Below are 25127 nucleotides of genomic sequence, written 5' to 3' on the forward strand. Positions count from 1 at the left end.
AGTCAAAGTAAAAGGGAGGTGGCAAGACTTAATTTAGTTATCAAAATCAATTATTATAATACCCTTTTATCTATATTAAGGATAGTCTGCTGCTACATTTATCCCTGTTCCACATCAGCTTTCTTTTCTTTCTTTTTTTTTTTTTTACATATTTGAGGGTTTTTATTTTTTTACTTTATATGCTTTATTACTGTGTTTTTTTTTATTACTATCAAAGTAATGGTCATATATTTTCTAATTTTAAAATTTATTTCTCATGAAATAATTACAGCTAGTAGGAGAAAGAAACTAAAATAGGGTATAGGAAAGATCAGTTTTGGAAAACAGAATTAGAGAAAGAATGAACTTAAATCTCTAGTAATCTTGAAAGTAAGAGTGAGTATAAGGGTGTGGAATAAAAGTAGAGTGGAGAGAAATATTAAATGTATATGGAGCAATAAAGGTTTTCAATCTGATGGTGTAGGATATGATATACTAATGATGCAGTTAGAGTTTCAAACAAAAATTGTCTCAGGGTGTTAGTCTAGCACCATACCCACCTCGTTCCCGGTGATTAGGTGCTGCCACTTCGCCTCTGTTACCGCAAGATGTCATTTTCTCCATTTACTTGAGAGATTCTAGTTCAGGGACAGCCATAATTAATTATTCGCTGCAGAGAATAACCACCACTAAGCTCCTTAAGGATGCCAGAACTCCCTCATGAATGCATTTCATAGAGTCTAGATAAAGGGAATGTTGTGGACCCTCTGGAGGACAAAGTTAAAATGATCTTACATGAGATAAATCAGCCTTAGTATTTAAGTATATGGATGCTTACTTTCCGCTACCATAACCAGGGAAGTTCTAGAATTTCACCTTCGTTTATTGTAGTATTGCTTTGGGCTTAGATTTTAACCTGTTAGAATCACTACCAGGCACTCTATAGAACTAATATGTTGAATTCAGAATCTCAACTTAGTACATCTGTGCAAACACTTTAAGTTAACAATATTCCTTCCACCTTGATCCCAAACCCTTAGGATCCCTTTTCATGGACATTCTTAAGGTTTCTGTCTTTATGAATTGACACTATTTCACAATTTGGGGGTCACATTTTCCAGACAGTTAAATAACTTCTTTTAAGAAACCTCATCTCAGTTATATACAGCTGAAAGAAAATGAGTGGTTCTTATACCATGCTGCCTAGAAATCTCAAGTAAATTTATCATTTCATTATATACATTTTTTTCCACATTACCATACTCAACAGTATTGCTAAACTTTCTTCTGCTCCAAAACTTTCTTTCTTCAGCTCTAATATTCTCCCAACTTTTCTTTAAACCCTTGAAGGCCATCAGACTTCTATTCCCTATCTTGTTAAGACTCTTCCATTATCTTCCTGAACCTAGAGCTGCTGCCACATGTTTTGGGTTTTGTTACAGTAGCACCTTGCTTCCAGGTATAAAGATATGTTGGTTTTCAGTTATTGCATGACAAACCACCTAAACTTAGTGGCTTAAGCAAACAATAGCAACTTTAGTATTACTTCTCGTGATTCTGGCGTTGGCAGGGAGCCATGAGGTGGTTCTTGATTTCTCAAAGCTATAGTCAATTAGTGGCTGGGGCTCCAGTCATCTGAAGGCTCATTCACTTGTCTGGTTCCTGGGTTGGCAAAATTCAAACAATTGGGAGCTTTATGCTCCTGCTCCCTGAGGATCTTTCTTTGAGGTACCTTGACATAACCCCCATGGTGGCTTCAGATGGCCAGATTTCTTACATGGTAAGCAGTTCATGATTCTCAAAGTGAATGTTCCGAGAGAGAAAGGCAGGTGAAAGGAGTATTACCATAGTGTCACTTTCATCATATTCTAACAGTTGAAGCAACCACAAAAGCCCACTCAGGTGGAGGAAGGGTGACAAAGACTACACTCTTACTGGGAGAATGGCAATGTTTTGGAAAAGCCATGTGACTGGGAATGCTGTAGCTATTTTTGAAACTACAATATTTCCTATATGTGTTCTCTTCTATCCAGAACATTTTAAAGAAAACTAAAAGGCAAGGTAATTAGAAATATAGGTAAGTAAATCTTTGTAAGGCTTGTAATATCACTTTACAACCCATTTATATTATATTTGTATTATATTGTATTATATTGGAGAGTTACATCTGGTGACTGAGAGACTGAAAACAAAGATTATTATTATTTTTTTTTATTTTGGCAACATTAGGATTTATCAGAATGTACCTTAATCAGGTGCTGGGGCTTGCCCATGGTGCTCTTAATGTACAAAGCCAGGACATTCTACCAGTTCTTGAGCAGTGACACCATGAAGTTAACAGCCAGGAAGATGCTGTAAACCAGCTTATCATCAGACACCTTCACATGGCCAACGGCCACAGAAAGACTCTGGAACTTGATTGTAGACTCCACCTCATCATCTTGCCACCGTGTTTTCATTGTGTGTCAGCAGTGAGGAAAACTTGCCAGCTTTATTAAGTCCTGGGACAAGGATTCATGGGATCTACTTGATAAGAGACTCTGAGGCCAAAAAGAAATCAGACTTCTTGGCCAGGTTCTTGATCAGCTTCTTATTTTTGTTGAGTTTCTTTAGCACCTCAGTGTCTGTGTGGGTTATGTCCACAGCCTTGGCCTTGTCACAGTGCTGCTGGTCTCCAAGGATACACACAGAAAACTTGAGGTGGGGGTTGGACTTAAGCCTGAGTCCAGAGACTTGGAGCCAGAGAAGCATTTATCCTTCTGAGCATCATAGTTTGTCAAGCTGATGGGCAGTTCCGCCCTTTCCAAAAACCTCCCACACTTGCACTGGCTCCTGATCAGCACACCCCACACAGGATGTTGCAAGAGACCTTGCTATTCATGGTTCCTCATGCCGTGATAACCAGAAAAGAGGATGAAGACAAAAATTTTAATGCTGATGGAAAGAAATTAAGTAGGGAAGGCTGTTTGAGGATTCTATTTTAAAGTGGTTATTTCATTAATGAATATTTTTACATCAGTGATTTTCCCCCGTTTTTATGCAGTCTCATCACAGCAGTTCTTTGGATAAATACTGTTTTGAGAAAGAGGATTTCCTGATTTTTATACATGGATAGAAGGGATCTATAAAGAAAGTAGACAATTCAAACCAAGAAACCACTTTCCCATGGAAGAGATGGAATGAATAAGAGCTGGAATTACTACCAAATCTGAAAGAAAAGGTCAAATAAGAATTACTACTTTTGAAACAAACTGGAAAACTTAAGTATTAAAAAAATGCAAAAAGTAGTATGTCAGAATCAGTTATGTTTGACATCAAATGTTACTGAAACTTTAAAATTAAGATTTGAAAATTAGCCAACTGTCATAGTTACAAGGACCAGTTTTTGTCATTTGTCATTTTTTTTGTTTGTTTTTGAGACAGAGTCTTACTCTGTCGCCTTGGCTAGAGTGCCGTGGTGTCATCATAGCTCACAATATAGCTCATAGCAACCTCAAATTCCTGGGCTCCAGCAGTCCTCTTACTCAGCCTTCCTAGTAGCTGGGACTGTAGGCACTAGCTACAACGCCCAGCCTGGCTTGTTTTTCTATTTTTAGTAGAGGGGTTTCACTCTAGCTCAGGCTTGTCTTGAACTCCGGAGCTCAAATGATCCTCTTGCCATGGCTTTCCAGAGTGCTAGGATTACTGGTCTAAGCCACTAAGCCCAGGTCATTTGTCGTTTTTTAAAAGTCTGATTACCAAGATGTCTTATTAATTATATAAAATTTAAATATTTAATTTACATTAAATACTATTACATCAGCTAAATATTTAGAAACCATCTCCCATGTGGAATCTTGCTTTATTTCTCTCAGCTATAGACGATCATGTCCTGCCTTGGGGTTTGACTTCAAAGGTGTTTCATTTCCCCATGTTCCACCATCAGCAAATACCGTCACTGAAATATAAGCATATAACCTAGTACCAAAAACTGGGTGGCTTAACACAACCAAAATTTTTTCTCTCAGCTCTGGAGGTAGAAGTTCCAAATCAAGGTGTCAGCAAGATGTCTGGAGGCCCTAAGGGAGAATCTTTACCGTGCCTCCCTCTAGCTTCTAGTAGATGCTGGAAATCTTGGGAATTCCTTGGCTTGTAATCTTGATATGATGTTCCTCTCTGTAACCAAATTTCCTAATAAGAGTAACACTATTTATTGGATGGGACCTACCTTAACCCCACAAGACCTCATTTTAACTTGATTATATTGGCAAAGACTCTATTTTCAAATCAAGTCGCATTCAAAAGTAGTGGGAAACACGGTTTCCCATGTCTTTTGGGAAAACACGGTTCAATCTGTAACACCATATAACTCAAACACTGTACTTATCACAAAATCATATTTAAATTACAGGACATTTCATGCTTGTTTCATCTTTTATTGCCAATTTTTTCACTATTAAAACAGACTTAACTTTAATCAGAATGCGGAGAATTCTTCCAAAGCATTCATTTTACTGTCCACTTTATGGTCCTTTGCCAGTAAAGTTCTTCAATCAAAAGAAGTTACTCACTTAATGGGTAAATAGTAATTTTTACTACTTAAAGAATGAGATGGGTTTCTTCAAAATAGCTTCCTGAAAAGAACCAAACTAATGTAGAAATGGACAGAATCTTTGAAGGAAATGTAAGGAGGTTGCAACTGTCCACACTTCCTGCTTATGATGAAGAATCGACTGACTAGCCATTGGCAGAGAGCAGAGGAAGTTTTTTTAAGTTCAGATTTTTCCAGAGGGCCAACTTGGATTCATCGCACTTGATTGTGAAATTAAAAAGCCTTCACAGATAAGCAACTTGGCTACTTTCATTGAACATCACTACCAACTTATTAGTTACATGATAGGAGACTATAGTTATAGAACAGAGAAATATTAATAGTAGTGATTAAGATACTCTTATTTCAAAATATTATTTGGGAAATTGCCTGATCTGAGTTGGAGCCAAATGTGTTTGAGTGGACTGAAATAATTTTAAAACTTCTTCTGAAACAAATTATGTGCACATATGTACACACACATACAAGTAATTACGTATCATATGTAAATATATAGTAAAAATACATTTATTATGTTTTCTTTACAGAGGGTTTTTTAAATGATGAACATAAAACATTGTCATCTTCTTTTCATTTATGTTACTATAACTAGTTCTTAGCTATTTATAATAACAGGGAGTGAAAAATAAACATAATTGAATTCCACCAGTAATTCAGAAACCACTTGTTTGAGCTTATCCTCTAAGAACTTACCCTTCTAAAGCTACTAAGTGTGACAAAACTTAGGTGCCTTTTGCATCAACAAGACAGCCTTACTTACACTTCAAGAACCAGCAACCCCCACATTTCAGGAGCTAAAAAAGGTAACAATTTATTGCTACCTACTCAAGGTTTGCTGCAGCTCTTGGCAATGCTCCAGGTCAACTCCTCCCATTTGCCAATTCAGAGTTAGAGTTCCATGCTAACTGCATGCTTCCACAGTCACTGGGACAGGCAAGGGACAGGCTGGAGAACTGAGCCCCAGCAATTTTGAATTTTAATATTTCATATTTTTAAATTCACATCTCTTCTGCTCCCATCTGATTGGCTCCAGCAAGTCACATAACTTCAAAGAGGAGTGGGAAAAGATAACCAAAGTGCCCAGAAAGAGGGAAGCCACATACCAATAAACATGATATGTTCTTGTTCCTTTTCTGGTCCCTGTCTACTTTCTGAAGACGTGATCTACAAAGAAAATGAGCAGCAAGGAAATTGAGTTTCCAAAGCAAACCCAGAACTAGTAATCTACCTGTTTCCTTTGTTGAATCTTTAGAAGTCTCTCATCTGACTAGGATCATCTGACTAGGATAGGACTGTACGAGTTATTTCCTGAGTTGGAGATAAGGCTAAGAAATCAGCTTCAAGAAATTACTTTTCTTCCTGTTTTCTGTGCCTATTTGATGTTCATCTAATTTGAGATGCTCTGAGACCCAATCTATCTAGATTAAGGTCTGTCCTAAGAAACATCTTGGATCCAACATGGGGATAGATTCTTAGATTCAAGTAGTATTGGGGAAAATGATATTCATTTGATAGAAATGGTTCATTCTCTTTGGTTATGTATCAGGCCTTAGTAATCTTCTCAGAATGTGTATCACTTAAACTACACATACTATATGTAGAAATTAATATATAAGTAGTGTTTATAATATCTGATATGTAGAGATAGATTTATACCTCTAAATTGCGGAATCAATCGCACAGATGGATAATTTGCCCATTTGAGCTGAGTAATTTTGGATTCTGTAACCACGTGCAGACTTTTACAAAGTGTAAAATTGAAATTCAGTTAGAAATGAATTTCTGGAATGACTCAAAAGGTATTTATGAAGATAACTACGTCTGGAATGTATTTTTACAAGAAGAAAGACTAACAGACGAGTTGATGCTATTTAAAAAGGGGTAGTGGAATCAGTTTCCAGCTGGAAGGGACTTCAGAAAGCAGAATGTCTTTTTCCCCCATTTGAAGAACATCATTATTATCTACAACAGCGTACGGTTGCCTCCAGTATTGAGAACTGCAACAAGACGCTAGCATTCTTCTCTAGTAAAAGTGTTTATGCTAGCTGTATGTAGAAGGATGAAGCTAGTTCCTTTTAAAAACTGCCCTGTTCTTTATTTTTGTTGTTATTAAGAACAGGAAACAAAAGACTAGTTATTCTATATTGGTTGTAAAGGCTGGGTACAAAGCAGGAAAGTATATAGATGAAGTTTTTTAAAAATAAGTCTGTGAATTATATGAAATAACAAGAGTGTGCTAGGGATTAATAACTGGGGATGAGAATCTTTGAGCAGTCTTCTTTGCTTATAATGTTTTATGTGTCTCCTTCTGTATAAACTTCATATGCACTCATGCTTCGGGATAGGCCACGTACGTTAGTATACATCAGATTTTCTTAGCAATGAGATTAGGACATTTTAATCTCAGGCAATTTATTGGATATAATGTGTATAATGTGCCAGCTTCTGTGTTAGGTTGGCTATCCCTTATTGAAATGCTTGGGACCAGATTGTTTTGGCTTTCAATTTTTTTTTTTTTTTGCAATTTTAGAATATTTATATTGTCCTTAACAGTTGAATATTTCTAATTCAAAATCCAAAACATTCCAGTGAGAATCTTCTCTGAGCATCATGTTAGAGTTCATAAGTGATTCAGATTTGAGGGCATATTTAGATTTTCAAATTAGGGATACTCAACTATAGTTTACTTTGGATGAAAAACAACAGAAAAGTAACATCCTGGAAGTACTGAGAGCTGTAGTGGTCCAGAGAATGGAACATTAATTCTATTAATGTTCACATAATTCTATATGTGAATCTAAGAAGGCGCTATGGGGATAATTTGGAGAAGCTGCAGATTAGTGGCAAAAGAAAGTTGAGTTTGTTTTTTAAGCTAATCACAATTGAAGATAGGCACATACCTTAGTTACTTGAATCCTTTACTGCTGGCTTCTTGTACATGTCTGGAATATGTTAGACATTTGATAAATTGATAGGTGGATGAATGGATATATAATTAAGATTTATATTTACTGTTTAGCTCTTAATTTTATACTTCTTATATTACCTTGTCATGGGGCTATGCAAGTTTTCTAGTAAAATTATAATTAGGGAAAAGAAAGCAAGTACATTTTTTCTTTATTCTGAAAGAAGAAAATCCGTAAGTTAAATGCAGTGTATCCTGGCCAGTCAGAACTATTAAAAAGTTCTGAGAATAATAAAGTACAGTTGGATATTCAAGATGCTTAACATTTTAAAATCAAAATGGGGCATTGAACATGATATTGCAATATTGTAAAAAATTTTTTTTCCTCTAGCAAATTATGCTTAAGGATAGGTAAAAGTATTATCATAGAAAATTAAGAGATTATAAGGGCAGTTATCAGATCATATTTTAAAGTTGATGATTATTCCATTTACTTAACTTCCCAGCTCTAATGTGAAGGTATCACTTCTCTATTAAAATACTTAGAAACAGATACATTCTATTTGATCTCTCCAAACTACTGGAAGGCTATCTAGAATCTTGAACTATGACTTAAAGCATTAGTTTTACATTCAGCTGCAGGGATTAAATTGCAAATACAAATTTTCATACATATGAGAGCATATCTATCAGATGAATCCCTTACAAGTGCAAGTTCATTGGTATATTGATTTTAATATGAATGATTATTGCTAATGAACTTATACTTTATACTAATGTATCCTGCCAGCATATGAGAGGAAAACATGCCTTGTAGTTCCTTTGTTAGCTAACTCTATATTTAATCAAGTTATTGATGTACTATTAAATGATCATTGAAAATGTTCTCATGTGCTCCTTTTTTCCTCTATCCAAAGTGTGAGTTCTTATCCACTGATAACATTCTGATACACTGAATAAATTTGGCCAGTGAAATCCTCTTTAAATTTTTGTCTTCCCTTCCCATACTTAATGTTGAAGCATAAATCCCCTGCTCTGTTATTCTTTTTTAGGCATGGGGGTGAAGAATAATGAAAGGCAGAGGGAGATATCAGTGAAGATAGGGTGGAAGTAGGTCAGAGATTAAAAGTTAAAAGCTTTTATTGAAGTGGTGTATTTTGAATAATATCTATTATTAATTGAGCATTACTTATATGCCAGGCACTGTTGTAAGCATTTTACATGAACTATCTCATTTAACCCTTACAGTCACCCTCTCAGGTCAGGATTACTGATTTTTCCTTTCTATCAAGAAAGAAACTGGGACTTCGAGGGTTGGAAAGAAATAAATTATTCAATGACATTTTTGTGAAAGTATGGAAAGACAGACTTTATTCAGCACCATTGAGGTAGGTGTAGAGATCACTGTATAATGGGGTCTTGTAGTGGGGAAGAGAGGTTGGCTCCAATTCAGAATGCAGTGTAGGCAAGTGGGAATTTATAGCCAGAGATCAGGGTAAGGGTCAATAGATGGAAACTTACTAAAAGGAAATGAGAGGTAAGGGGAAATTCTAGTTAAATCAAGTTAACAAAATTCGCTTATGTTTATTTAGGATTTTTTGAATGTAAGGGATCATTCTGAGTGCTTTGTACATATTGTTTCATGTAATCCTCATAACTGTCTTGTGAGGTGCATGCTATTATTACCCTCACCTTTAGATGAGCAAACTGAGCTCAGAGAGTAAAATCTTTTCGTTAATGTCACTAGCTATGAGAGGTGAGACTACTCATATAGTCTACTTTAAGAGCCCACGCTGAATTTCAAGTACAAGCAAGACCACTGGCCTGGGAGTCAAAGAGCATAAATTTGGGGTTGTGTCTCAGCTCTGTCATGAGTGAACCCTTAGGGAAATGCTTTCACCTCCCTCGGCCTTTTTTTCCTCATGTGAAAGAAGGACATTTATTTCTGGATAATTCCTTGTGGTCTATTTATGCTAACATTTTAGAATTCCTCAGATGAAAGAGCTGAGCAAATTTGCTACTTCTGATTCACCACTTGTTGAAGACAGTCTTAGACTTGAGTAGCCATGTTATCCCACAGCCCCTTGTATCCAGAAGTTGCTCAGCTATTGCAGTGTAGTACAACATGCTTCCTCAACACATGAGGTGCCTTTGCATTTCTTTCTCTCTTTCTTTTTTTTTTGTCTCACTTTGTTGCCCTTGGTAGAGTGCTGTGAAATCACAGCTCACAGCAACCTCCAGCTCTTGGGCTTAGGCAATTCTCTTGCCTCAGCTTCCCAAGTAGCTGGGACTACAGGTGCATGCCACAATGCCTGGCTATTTTGTTGTTGTTGTTGCAGTTTGGTCAGGGTCACAGGGTCAGGTTCAAACCCACCACCCTCAGTATATGGGGCTGGCACCCTAGTCACTGAGCCACAGGTGCCGCCCTGCCTTTGCATTTATTTCTGTAGGACAGGACTCCATAGACTATTGCATATTGACATTTGGAAGCTATTATAGGGAAGGAGATACATAGGACCCTACTGCACATCTGGGTGGAACCTCATAAGAAAATGAACGTCTTAAGTTAGAAACAGTTGAAAGCCATACAGGTCATCTCCTGGTAAGTTAAAGAAAAGTAAAGCTACAATGTAAAGCACATATACTTTCTCAGAGTGACTCACTTCAGTCATCCAACTTGCCCTGTTAAAAATCTCTTGTATAGACTTGTAGCCAAGTACTTGAAGGAGATTTTTTTTCAACATTTTATAAAATAAGGAGACATTGAGACATTTTTTGCTGACATTAATCTAAATATTCTACAACTTCTCTTCTTATTTTGAACTGAATGAGATTCAACTAAAATAATTTAAAATAAATAAATTGAGAACTTTGTATTGTTACACCTCCTTTTTCTTATGGACACTTGCCATATTTTAAGACTTCTCCATGAGTTCTAAGTAGATTTTTAAACCCTATAATCTTAGTGCTTGTCTTTTCCCCTTGCATGTGTAGTAGCTGCTGCTTTTTATGAACTTTCTTCTTTCTAAATTCCTTACTGTAGCACCTGTCACCAAGTCTCTCCCACCTCTAGCTGCACACACAGACTTATGCACACCTGCACACCCACATGTCATCTGTTGTTCTGGGCCCTTGTCACTTCATTGCAGAATCCTAAAAGATGCTAAGTTAGGAAGTGTCATAAACATGTTTAAAATTTTGGATGAGGAAGGACGGAAGTAAAAATAAGATCCTTTCCATTTACTTTTACACATTTTTTAAAGAGTCCAAAGTTAGCTTGGATTCTATTTCATGGAAAAGCAATTTAGAATACCCAACCTTCTTATGTGCTCATTTTTTTAAAGCTTGTATTTCTTTGTACTACATATGAGATGGGATAGTGCTGAAAAATAATTTTAGAAGGAGAAAAAGTGTGTCTTTAGGTTGAATTATTGAACGTGTCAAGAAGTTAAACTTTCATCCTTACTGGTGTCATAATATTCATTACAGAATTCTCCACCCCACAGATTGTTATCAGGTGGATATTTTTCCTGTTGGCCTATTTCCTTAATTTGACGTTTACCATGTATGTTGGTTGGAGGCCTCATTTTTCTATGATCGTTGTAGAACACCTAGACATATTTGTGAAATCCTGCACAAGTCATTCGGAGAACTTTTGTGTTCTCCCCTGTATTGTTCAGTGTTCCTCAAATCTTTTGAGCTAAAAACGAATTGCAGCAAAGAACTCTAAGCTGCTTTGGAAGAAAAGTGATGAGATTTGTGTAGCTTTTGAGTCCACGTAACATCCAGTATGTATAATCTTTCCTCCCTCTCCTCCAAGCAACTAAGATACAAATGGCACTTTCTTTTAAAAACCAGGCTACAATCAAAAGCAAACATTTATACTTTTCTCTTTAACACACAGATGGTACTCCTTCTCTTTGATGTGTTACCCATCCCGGGTCTGTTAGGAAAGCATGACTCCTCTTCCAAGCGCACACCACTCTTGAACACAAGTGCTTTATCTCTGTGAACAAGGAAAGTCTATTTTTGAACCTGTAGTTCCTCATCTTCACACAAGCAGCAGTCTTTTCCTCCATGTAATAATATTTAGCTCTTCCCATTTTCTTACATCTTTTTCTCAGGACATTAGCAGCTTTCATGTTTTTGGATCTTTTACCTGTAAAAATGCATCATCTTTTCAATCAGTCTTCTCCAGGGGCACATAAAGTCTTACTCATCTGTTTCGGTGCATGGCAGTCCTATACGTGCACTTTGCACCCCACCACCTTGAACCTCACAGTTGGTTCATTATCTGTAACGTGAGCTGCTCACTTACTACCCAGGGATTTTACAGTCTTTGTCCTCTCTTCAAGACCAGTCATTTCTTCCCTATAATACACCCTTCCTTTGACTGAGCTGGCATTCCTTTCTCCTTTCATTGTTCTTTTGAAAAATCTGTTCTGTTCTCCTAGATGGAATATAATGCTTCTCACTCTTAGACTCAATATCCGGCAATAATCTGCTTTATTATTTACACTGCTATCCTTTTCACAAGTATGCCCTTTTATCCTCCAAACCTTGAATAAGGTATATAGCCTAAATTCTTGTTTCCTCTTCTCTTTTTTTGTGCATGCCTCTATTGGCATCTTCTGCTGTATCTCTTTTTTCCTTGTTTGCCTCCAAACTGTTAGTAGAAACTCCAGGATTATCCGGGGTTCTGAAAACTTAGCTATTCACATCACCACCACCACCACAGGCTGATGTTTCTCAAGTCTTATTCTCATTGTGTTGCTCTCATCTAGGATCTGGGTGGCTCTGGGCTCTCAGTCTGGCCCTAAGTGATCTAGACCCCACCATACCTAGCTCAGTACTCCCAGTGTGATTGATTCTTCCTACTCGACTATTAAAATCTGAGGTCCTCATGAATTTCTTTACCACTTTATAGCTTGTGTTGATTGCTCTGGCCTTTGAACTCCTGTCATTTCTGTGTTCTGTATTGTAGGTCTTCAGTCTATTATCTATAATTTCAAAAAGTTTTTCCTAACCCATTTTGCATCCAAATCTGAACTGAACTAGTCCTTCTCACAGTGTTATTTATAATCATTATTTTTCTCATTTAATATGAATATTTGTCATTGTAGAGATAGTTAATGTGCTTGATTATGGATTCTATACTAGATCCTGCTGGAAGTGCTTGATGAATATATAACTAAATACATATCACTTTTCTAAAAATCCAAAAAGTTTTGAATTCCAAAAGGCATTTGTTCCTAAGACTTTCAAATGAAAGATTGTGGACCTAAAGTGATTTGGGCGTATAGTAATAACAGATCAGCAGGTAGGTTATATTCCTGCAGTATGCTCGGTACCATAGGAGATAAAGAGAAGTAAAAGCTTAAGACAGGCTTCCCACTTCCATTTAAACAGCCTTGTTTTGTTCTTTAGCTGTTTGAAAGACAAGCCACATAAAAGAAGATTATAGATTCCTTGAGGTCAGTGGCCCATAAATTCTTTTGTATTCCCATCAATAGACTGTTATTAAGGTTGAGGTTATTTCAGAGGATCGACTCTATTAATTTCCCATCTGGTCACCTCTGTTGAGCCCAGTTCTCATAGACACAGAACCTAAAATTCTCATCAGATCTTAAGTTAGATATCCTAAACATGTTGACACTTCTCATTAATACTTGTGTCTGAACTAACTCAATGGGACTGACGGAGGGGCTGCTTCTGCTTCAATGACCCTGTGATGGTCCTCTAGAAGGCCTCCCTATGTATGACCAATTCTAGTCAGGGTCACCCACACGTCAGGGCCATTCCAGTCTGTTCAGGGAATAGGTAATTATGTTACCTAAAGTAATAAGTAAATGTTTGAAATTTATTTAATATTTTTGTAGTTGATACTTTAAAAATTTTATTTATTTCCTCTACTGTTTTTCTGAAAGTCCATATTTAGGTCTCTGTTTTAAATAATGGAAATGTGCATGTTGGAGAATGACTGACTCCTTTTATTATCAAGTCAAGAAATGTCATCTTGCAGTGGTGTGTACCAATCCCACACTAAGTAGATGACTGATTATTTGTAGTTCTTAGCAAGTGTTAGAGGCTAATAGAAAATACCCAAACTCTGTTTGGTCATATTAATTATGTGTGGAAAATACTTTTAATGGTTTTTTGCCTCATGGAGTAGTGTCTAATAAGATGGTGTCCCTGTGTAACAATTAAATGCTGACACTGTAGGGTGAGTTGAAGACATAAGAAAAATCCTTGACTCATTAGCGAAGCAACATACATCCACTAGAAAGCTTTTCCACCTTCTCTATCATCTGCTTCACTTTCCCATTGAAACCACTGGTGTTAAAAACCTTCATTCCAATCAGTGATGCTCTGGTTGTGCTTAACTTGTGAACTGGATTACCCCTCAAAGTACCTTTATGTGGATCACTTACAACTTTAGCACCCCTGTGTGAAAAATGCCAAATTGGGATTATGAGTATGTCTCTAATTGAAACAAAACTGCCTTTTTGGGGTTTTATATTTACAAAATTGGTGTTCCTGAAAGTTAATATTAACTTTCCTTAGCAGGTTGTTTCTCTCTCATCTTCTTTACCATGACTAGGTTATCTGCCTCCAGAAGGAGAAACTTCATATTACCTATATTTTCTTTTTTCTTACAAAAATGTTAAAATAAAAAAAAACCAATTAAGTTTAAGATCCCAAGAAAAATACATGTAATTATTAACTAAATATATTCAAGGAATAATAGATGGCTCATAGGATAATAACCATCATGTAAATTTATAGAATCCTTTCCATATTTCATCTTCTACCTTTCTAGTACACACTTAATAGGAAAAGTAGATTATTAGTAAGGAAAGCGATATTATACATTGAGTATATTGCCTAGTTTTGGAATCTAAATTATGTTCAGTATTGAAGGTTTTAAGAGGCCCTTCATGGTTTTTTATCTTTGGTTTTTATTTTTTTTCAAAGAGTGGTATAAGTTATTAATCACATAGGTATTCTTAACAGAGTGGTTTTTTTCCCAGTGCTGTGAGTTAAGGGTCAGGAGATTGCTTTGAAATTACTTAAAGTTATTTTGAAAAAGATATGAAAATGAAGTTTCTGAAACAAGAACTAAGTTAATATGAAATAGGGTGGCATTTATAAGGAAGTACAAGTTATCTAATATAGCCTCACCTTTTAAAAAAAGTTTTTAAACAAATATCTAATTGATATTTATTATCAGTATAGCTCCAAAAGACATGAAATCAAGAAAGAACTTAAATACTGGATTAAATATGAAATTTAGAAAGGACCACATTAATGATCTCTAGAGAGGAATTAGATTTGGCTCTAATTTTACTATGTAAAAATTTATTACAACGTCTAAGCTAGCAATCAGATAATTTTTTTGGCATGTTTTCTCTGAAAACACATCTTTTCATGAGGTAGTATGTAATAATGTGATGATGGGTAATATTTCTGTACTTAATGGCTTGGAGTGTAAAACTGCTTGATACAGGAAAGGCAGTTAACATTTTTGAGGATGTTTGGATATGTGGATGAAATCATATTAACAGCCAGACCTCTGAATTAAAAGTTTACCTTGTGGGAAAATTTGGAGAGAAAGTGTTATGAGTGGGTGATCAGGCAAGACAGCGTTAGGGTGTGGGGCTGAAGAGCAGAATGCCCATTGTAACAATGAGAGCATAGTATTCTGATGTCAGAATGTGTAGGTATTCATTAGTTAGGGAAAATAGTGCATATGAATCATTTAATTTGTGCCCTGGAAATGAGTAGGATTTATCATTGGGTACATCTTAGATTTTATGCAGGTGTCTAGTTTACCTGCAAATAATTTTCTATCACCCTTATTACCTGTCTACTTTAATTAGATGCATTGCTTTGCATACATACTACAGTTATGGTAAAATATCACTTTCTTGTGTATTTTAATGTAAGGATTAAGCAAGACCATAAACCAAGATAAGAAATTTCATTAAAATGTGTCAAATCAAATTTCACTTTGAAAAATTAAAATCTCGAATGTATACTCTGTGGACGTAATTAAATTTATTTACCAATGATAAGAAGGGATGCAGCCTTCCTTTTGGATAAGAGAATTTTCAACAACAAATAAGCTGTTATAATTCTGTGGTGACTTCAAAAAAAATTCAGTGCTACCCTGTGGGAAAAATATTCAGTATTCTTCTATCTTGCAAATAAACCTCATGATTTAAGCTTGTGTTTAAAAAGTTTTCCATAAGGACTTTTTCTGTAGTCGTTTCTTAAGTGCCCCTTTCCCATTTTTGATACTATAAATTAGAGCACTTGACATTTCATTTTAAGGTACTATACTAACTATATCTCTATAAGGTACGAACAGTCAAAAGGAGAGGGCAAATGGCCTCTGAATTAATTTGTTAAAGTACTATCCCACAGCAAATGACCACTGTCTGTTCAGTCCTCTCGTAGGGCAGATGGGAAATGCTCTTTCTCACAACTGTTTGCAAAAGCCTTTGTTTTCTTTTAATTGAAGCCCAAGAAGGAAGTAACATAACTTAGTCCATAGCTTCTAATTGACCAGTACAGATGAATGTAAATTAGAGCAGGTGGCAAAGCCAGTCAATCCTGAGCATGGCCAGTCTTTCCTCTCCGTTTTATGCCGCCTCCCTTCTCAGAATGTCCATTGACTTCCTCCTTTTTAGTTCCCTGCTGTCAATTATGAAGAGATTGGCTATAGCTAAGACAGGCAGTTTTGGCTGATGGTTTAAGACAAAGACTTTGGAATTACATAAACATGAATTTGAATATCAGCTCTGTGGACTTCAGAACATTGCTTGATCACTGGAGCACTCTAACCCTCAACTCTCTCACGTGAAATATGGGACAATGATAGTATTATTGCCTCAAAGGCACAGTGTAAGACTATGATATCTCCAAAGCATCTAGAACAATGCCTGTCTTATTTAAAAAAAAAAAAAAAAGTGGTTAAAAAAACTTGGCTGTAATTATGCTTTCAGGAAAATACAGTCACGTTGATATGTTAAATGTCTGAGACATTTGCAATTGAAGACTTTAGTCTGGAATTGAATAATAAAAAAATTGAAAAGGAAATATCGGCAAATGCATCAGGCAGGGAGTAAAAGAGGAATCTTTCGTCCTTACAAGTTATAATTGTACTTTTACCTAAAAACCTTTTGCCTGAGACCCTCTCCTCCAGTCAATCTGTACATGACTTTTTGAGTCCTAAGAATCTAGAACTTGCTTTCATGGTGTTCGCTCTCTTCTCTTGAACCATTTTTAACCTATCTCTGCCCTGTTCTTCGTAGGTATTCAGACTTCAGGGTTTCTGGTCTGACGGGCACAGGTTCCCCAACATAATCTAGTACCCAACAATCTGTGGGGACTCCCTAACTAAAAGAGTTATCAAACCCCAAAAGGAGTCCAGCTAGGTTTCATTACTCACAGCACAAGGAGCCATTTATTGAGACAACTAGGATTGCCAAGGAAGAGAGGAATTTTAACATGAAAGATTCCCAAATAGTCTCAAATCCATCTTTCTGACCAGCTAACACAAGGGCTTTTATAGTGAGTTGTGGACTGTAGATCATGTGGCATAGTGTGAAGTCATAAGGTCTTCAGGTAGTCTGATTCAAGAGTCAGCTGTTGGTGATGAATAGCGAGTTGCTGGGAAATTCTGTGGAGAGCCTAGTTAAGTCTGGTTATTAGGGTTCACTGGTCAAGTCCAAGAAAATAAAAAATAACATAGGAAGGGGGTCATTTCGCAAGACTGTTTACAAAAGTGGGAGTCAGATAGATTGTGTGCATCAGTAGTGCCTCACTAGGTATTCACTGACCACCTACTCAGTGATAGTCCATGTAAAGTCTGGAAGAAATCCCTTGCTGCTCTCCTTTGGGGTTCACAGGGGAGGATTTACTGGATGACATGCATGGGCAGAAACACTGGGAAGGAGGAGCTGTAAGCAAGTAAGTCTTGCTTGCTTAATTGTATAAGCAGAGAATACAATCTGGAGAGAGAATACAATTCTCTCTCTGGAGAGAATCTGGAGAATAAGATCCAGATAGACTTTACAAATTTAACTTATATAATTATAAGAAATCTGTGTTGATCACAGTTGATGGTAGATAATAGAGAACTAAGAATTAACTAAAAATAACAAGGAAAATTTTCAAATTTAAAAGAAGTTCATATAGCAACATCTTTGACATTCACAGAGAATACACATACTTCACAGACTTTTGAGAAATCCTACATTCCTAAATACCCCTATCTTCTAGAAAACTCATATTTAAGATTTAAGAATGAAAGACACGTTGAGAGATGGATATTAAGTGGTGGGTATGGTCATTTACTAGTTAAATGATTAAATGTGTCATAGAAACTGCTCAGGTCTTGATTCCAGTTTATGTCTCAACAAAAGTGCAAATTACTACCTATCATGAACATTTTAAACTCACTCCATGAGTGCTTGGAACCAGAAATGTTCCATCTGTGAATGCTAAGTGTGTACTGTAATAATAAGAGATATTCACGTGAATAGCTGTACCCCTATGTAAGTATCATGGAGAACAGTAACAATTATGTATCTCATTAAACAACTGCCTAATTAATGTTGTAAATTGTGCTTAATTAGAATACACTCTTTATAGTTATTGATCCTGAAACATGGTCACCTCTCTTAACTATTAAAAAAAAAGTGGAAGGAAAATTGATCTTTGGTTCACAGTTTTAATAATATTTTACAGATTCTTTTAAAAAGGTACTTAATAGCTAGAAATATAATATCTTATATGCCTTAAAGAATCTGTACTTTGTAGTAAATCACATATGATAGCCAGTTCTTTGTATGTTGGCTCCTTTAGTGTGGAAAAATCATCTCTGTAGATTAAGAACTCAGTCATCAGAACACAAATAAGTAGTTGGATACTTTAGCTGAGAAATTTCTTCATCCAGAGCAATCTGTTGTATTTATTGAGAATTTACCATAGCAGACTTCTCATTTTACTTCATCTCCCCACCCATGTTCTTCCAAAACGGAGTAACTATGATAAAATGACAAGTTATAGATTTTTTTAAAACTCAATGTTAGGTATTGAACACAAATGTCTTAACACTGCAATTAAGGAGGTGAAAGCTATGTCAATTAGTAGGATGTAAGCCCTCCAGTTTGTACAGATAATCACCACACCCACAAAGGCATAAATGTATTCATGATCTATGTGTATATGACTTAGTAAAAAAAACTCAACTTTATGGAGGTCCAATTTGCATAATAAATACCATAATTTAAATGTATAGTTTCATAAGCCTTGCCTTAGGTATACACTGATGTAACCACTGCCCCCATCAAGAACATTTCCATCACCTGAAAAATTTCTCATACATACTCTCGACCATCACTACTACCACCATCCCCCAACACACCTCCTAGGCAACCACAGATAGGACTTGTATCATATATACAAGCCGTAACTATATGCAATTTTGAATGAACCTCACATAAATGGAATTAATGTGCTCTGTATACAGTTTCTTTTACTCAGTATAATGTTTTTGAGGTTCATTCATGTTATTGCATGAATAAATTTGCTTTTATTGCTGAGTAGTATCCCATTTTATAAATACACCTTTTTTATTCATTCAACTCTTAAGAGCGATTTGGGTTAAAGTTTTGGGGGTTCTAAATAAAAATATTTTTTTTTCTTTGTAGTTTCCTTCTTTGGTTTTGGCATCCAGATGATGGTAATCTCATAAAAGGAATTGCAGAGTGTTATCTTCCCCTCCATTTGTTGAAAAAAATTATAGGTAGTATTAGTCCTTCTTTGTATGTCTGATAGAATTTACAAGTGATGCCATCTGATCTGGAGTTCCTTTGTGAAAAGGATTTAACTCTGTCTTTCAAGACATTTGTCCATTTCATTTAGGTTCTCAAAATTAATTAGGATCAAATTGTTCCTAATACATTTCTTTCTGTTTTTCTGTTTGTTTGTTTTGTTTTGTTTTGTTTGAGACAGTCTCAAGCTGTCACCCTTGGTAGAGTGCAGTTGTTTCATAGCTCACAGCAACCTCCAACTCTTGGGCTTAAGGAACTGTCTTGCCTCAGCCTCTCAAGTAGCTGGAACTACAGGTGCTTGCCACAACACCCGGCTATTTTGTTGTTGCAGTTGTCATTGTTTAACTGGCCTGGGCCGGGCTCGAACCTGCCTGCCTTGGTGCATGTGCCTGGCGCCTTAACCACTATACTATAGGCACTGAGCCCCTAACACATTTCTTTTTTATTCTTTAGATTTATATGGGATTTACAGTAATGATGCCTTCTTCACTTTCATATTGATTTGTGTTTTCTCTGTTTCTTTTGCTAGGAATTTTCCAATTTTATGAATCTTTTCAAAGATTTTCTTCATTCTGCCTTTTAAAAAATTAGCTTTTCAGATCTCTCCATTGTTTATCCACTGTTTATATATTGATTTTTCACTCTTTATCTAATTAATTTTATTCCTTTGGATTTAACTTGCCCTTCTTAATTCAGTTTCTTGAGGAAACTTAAGTCTTTGGTATTTAATAAAATATAAATTTTTCTTTTAAGCACTTCTTTGTTTGAAATCATGCAAAATATGATATATTAAGATTTCATTATTCAATTCAAAATATTTTCCGTCCCTTTTATTTTTTCTTTCCTCAATGAGTTATTTAGAATTATGTTACTTAATTTTCAAATACTTTGAAAATTTTAAATGTTTTTGGTATTGATTTCTCATTAACTCTTTTATGGCCAGAAAATATATTGGCAGGATTTCCATCCTTTTAAATACATTAAGACTTCTTTTATGATCTATCTTACTGATTGTTCCATGTGCACTGAACTTAATGTTTATTCTGCTGTTGTTGAAGGTAGTCTGTGGATGTCAAGTAGGTCAAATTGGTTGATATTCAAGTCTTCTAAATACATATTTTTCCTTTTACATTTCTATTGGTAAAAGAATAAATAATTGGTAAATTATTTCTAATTATATTTGTGAATGTGTATTTCTCTTTTCAGTTCTCTCAGTCATTCATGTATTTCTGTAGCTCTCTTACAGGGTACACATGCATTTAGGATTGTTATGTCTTCTTGATAACCAGATCCTTTTATCTTTATGGAAGATCCTCCTTTGTTTCTGGTAATTTTCTTTATCCTGAAGTCACTTTGATCTTAGTATAGCTTACCTCAGTTCTCAAGCATTTTTTTCCCTATGATTTGTATTTTCATGATACATGTTTTTTCACTTTCATTTTTAACCTCCGTACAGTGTATTTCATATAAATTGCTTGTAGTTATGTATTGCTTTGTTATCCAGTCTGAAAATCCTTGCCCTTAATTTCTATGTTTAATCTATTCTTTGCTTTTTTTCCTATGGTTGGATTTAAGTTTACCATCTTACTACATGTTTTCTATTGGTCTCATTGGCTTTTTGTTACTTTTCTTCATTCTGTCTTTTAAAAAATTAGCTGAATAAATTAATATTTTTTATCTTCTCTGTCAAAGTATATTAGCTGTATCTCTTTTATTCTGTATCACTGTTCTAGTGATTTACCTGTTGTGTAGCGTATGCATTTTTAACTAATCACTATCTACTGAACATCTCCCATGTTACTGAGGATTTTCTACTTTGATTGGTTGGAATTTAAGTGTCACTCAACTCTAATCAAGCCCTGATACTTGTTCACATAACATCTCCTAGCAATGTTTATTTCTCTAAGAGTTACTCTTTGCTCTGTGCCTTCCCAGCCTGGTGGTATTCAGGTGCGGGTATTTTCATGCAGATTTCTGGAACTTTTTCCATGTGAAGCTCTCTTTTCTTTCACTCCTATCCCGCGGTTTTCAGCCACCTCAACTTGCCCAAATGCCAAACTGTCTCCTCAGCATAGCAAGTCTTTGTGCTCTTCTTTAATGTTTCTCTCCTTACGCCAACCCAAAGTCAAGGCTACCAGAGGATAGCCTGTGTGTGTGCGTATGTCTGTTTCCCGTTCTTTGGGATCCCAGTCCTGTGCAACAGTTGTCCAAGTCTGAAAACTGTTGATTCGTACATTTTGTACAGTTTTCTTCTAGTAGTCTATGACAAGAGGGGATCTCTTGTATTAGTTCTCCATCATGACTGGAAGTAGAAGTAAAACCTATCTCTTGTCAGAATGAGGAAGAGACCTTGTGGAGGCTGAGTCAGACGACAGACAGACAACAGATACAGAGCACCTTGTACCTAGGGCTTGTCCATTTTTTCACTTCCAAGAAACACAGTGAACAGCATCATTTCTGATTCATCTGTGCAAGTTTCAACTGGCTCAGCTTATTGGTGTTGCTGGGAGGCTTCATTTGTTTCTGTCCTGTAGATTTTACATTTTTTTTGATTTTTTTTGTATCTCAAAACTTTCTTAATGACCTACATAGACAATAGACCTGAAGAAGAATAGTAAAGGTCATGGAACAGAACTGAGCTCAGAAAAAATTATCTCAGTAATTCAAACTCTGTTTAGAGTTTGAAGAGAAGACAATTCCCTTGACCAGTAGAACTGGGAGAATAACAGAAGCACAAATAGAAGTGAAATAAAAAAGAAAAGAGTAATACAGAAAGTTGTATTAGCACGGGTTCAGAAATTCTTGACAGGCATAAGAGGGCAGTGGATAGTAATCCTTGCATTTTTCTAAGAAACGGGTAAGAATTCAAAGAATCAAATCAGTATATTAAGTAATATAATCATTATTCATATAATCTTTTCTCTTTTCACAAAAATAGTGCACATTAAAATATGTAGTTATACTGATATTCCATAAAAGGCAATGGGAAGTGACCCAAGAATGTTATGGGAAAGCTTGGCAAATGCTTGAATTGGGAAGGCAGCAGTGAAGGACAGACCAGTTACACATGAGGTGTGAGGCTGTGGAGAACTTAGATGGTAGCTAGGATGAGTTCTAAGAAAAGCCTGAAAAGGGGGCGGTGCCTGTGGCTCAGTGAGTAGGGCACTGGCCCCCATGGACCGAGGGTGGTGGATTCAAACCCAGCCCTGGCCAAACTGCAACAAAAAAGTAACCGGGCATTGTGGCAGCCGCCTGTAGTCCTAGCTACTCAGGAGGCTGAGGCAAGAGCATCACCTAAGCCAAGAGTTGGAGGTTGCTGTGAGCAGTGTGATGCGCCACGGCACTCTACCAAGGGCAAGAAAGTGAGACTTACGTCTCAAAAAAAAAAAAGAAAGAAAGAAAAGCCTGAAAAGGACAGATTTTAGTTGGCGCTAGCAATTGGAAGGAAAAGATTGAGAAAGTAGGATACTGTGTTTAAAAAAGAACAATGTTAAGGTTTATAAATCACCATGAAAGAATTGGGATGAAAAGTATGGTTCTCAGGAAGGAAGTACAGAGATCTGGGGAGATGAAATTATGAAAGAAGGCAGAAGACCAGGGAGACTTAGATTTGACAACAGGGGCAACAGTTCCAAATGGAACTCCAGTTTGAAGTTTTTCCATTTGCCATAGCAGCAGTGTTTAGGGTTATTGGAGGCCCCATGACAATAGTGGGTTGAAATCATAGTTCTGTCATCACTTGACAACTCTGAAAGCAATGCTTATGGGATTTTTAAACTTTTCTATATGGAAACAGAATAAAATATAAGACATACAAGAGGAAGTTGTGATTTATTTGTTGGTTCAGAGAAGGTAAAATGTTAATGTTAACAAAACCTGAAAACCTAATGTTGTTAGCATCTTGGAAACTAAGAATTAAAAGTCCACATGACTGGGTGGCACCTGTGGCTCAAAGGAGTAGGGTGCCGGCCCCATATGCCAGAGGTGATGGGTTCAAACCCAGCCCTGGCCAAAAGCTACAAAAAAGAAAAAGTCCACATGAGTTCAGTAAATCAGGAAGATAAGAATGAATTATAGCTCAATAGAAGTTGTAATATAGTACATGTAAGTAGGAAAATTGAAATGTGTATTACAGATTTGGAGAAGCCTGGGCTTTCTGGGAATAGATATAATAGAATAATACATGCTATGTATCCATTAGTTAAAGTATTATAGGTTTGTTCCATACATATTATGCATCAAGCATGTAAGATATTATACATCTCGTATAAGATGCTTCTCAACATATTATGCATCAAGTATGTAAGATATTATACATCTCATATAAGATGCTTCTCAACATATTATGCATCAAGCACGTAAGATATTATACATCTCGTATAAGATGCTTCTCAACATATTATGCATCAAGTATGTAAGATACTATACATCTCGTATAAGATGCTTCTCAAACATATTCAAGGTATTATGTTAAATTTTTTTAAACACCAAATACCAGCAATGATGTGGAGCAGCTGGGACTCTCACTCATTACTGGTAGGAATGCAAAATGCACAGACACTTTGAAGACATTGGCAGTTTCTTACAAAACTAAGCATATGCTTACCATACGATCCAGCAGTAACACTCCTTAGTGTTTACCCAAGTGAGCTGAAAACTTATATCCACACAAAACCCACACATGGATGTTTATAGCAGCTCTATTCATAATAGCCCAAACTTGGAAGTAACCCAGATACTCTTCAGTAGGTGAATGGATGAATAAACTATGGTACATCCAGATAATGGAATATTATTCATCCCTAAAAAGATACGAGCTACCAAGCCATGAAAAGATACGAGGCCCTTTCAGTGTATATCACTAAGTGAAAGAAGACAATCTGAAAGGCTGCATTCTGACTGATTCTAATTATATGACACTCTGGAAAAGGCAAAACTATCGAAACAGTAAAAAAAATGAGTAGGTCTCAGGGATTGGTTGGGAGAGGAGAGATGGGGGGGGCACAGGGGATTTTCAGGGCAGTAAAACTATGCTGTATGATACTACAGTGGTGGATCCTTGTCATTATTTGTTTTTTAAAACCAAATAATGAACTCTAATGTAAACTGTGGGCTTAATTTGGGTGATGATGTGTCTGAAGGTTCGTCAGCTGTAACAAATGCATCACTGTGGTGCAGGTTGTTCCTAGCTAGGGGCTTGTGTGTGTGAAGGGCCCAAGGAATATATGGGAACTCTTTGTACTTTCCACTCAACTTTTCTGCAGACCCAAAACTGCTAAAAATTGAATTTTATTAAGTAAAAGAAAAATTAGTATATGTCACATTTCAGGGGGTTTACAGTTGGTGAAGTCATGAATGTTAAGTCAATGATACAAAATCTTGTCAGAGGTTAGATGGCCCACACGATAAAGAAAACATATAATGCTTTCTATAGCCCCAGTTTCCTTATGTGGGGCCTTTCCTAGAGTGTGTGGGGTCTTTGTCTACATAAACGATTTGATTAAATATTATCTTAAGTTGCAGTGACTCATGCCAATAATCCTGGCACTTTGGGAGCCCAAGGCAGGAGGACTGCTTGAGGTTAGGAGTTCAAGATTAGCCTAAGCAAGAAGGAGTCCCTCACCTCTACAAACAATAGAAAAATTAGTTGGGCATAGTGGCACTTGCCTATAGTCCGACCTAGTTGAGAGGCCAAAGCAGGAAGATCATTTGAACCCAGAGGATTGAGATTGCTGTGAACCAGGATGACTCCATGGCACTGTGGCCAGGGCAACAGAGTGAGACCTTGTCTAAAAAATATATAAATAAA

The 25127-nt window shown here is 36.2% G+C and overlaps 1 protein-coding gene and 1 pseudogene across 1 annotated transcript in view; one reads left to right on the plus strand and one right to left on the minus strand.

Moving 5' to 3' along the window:
• NECTIN3 (nectin cell adhesion molecule 3) overlaps positions 1-25127 on the plus strand; it is a 122910-nt gene that overhangs the window by 90590 nt on the left and 7193 nt on the right. The gene's annotated exons all lie outside the window — the stretch shown is intronic.
• Positions 2162-2965, minus strand: LOC100963228 (annotated as a pseudogene).

This window comes from Otolemur garnettii, unplaced genomic scaffold (genome assembly GCF_000181295.1).
Source record: "Otolemur garnettii isolate 467f Iridium unplaced genomic scaffold, OtoGar3 scaffold00122, whole genome shotgun sequence".
Taxonomy (NCBI): Eukaryota; Metazoa; Chordata; class Mammalia; order Primates; family Galagidae; genus Otolemur; species Otolemur garnettii.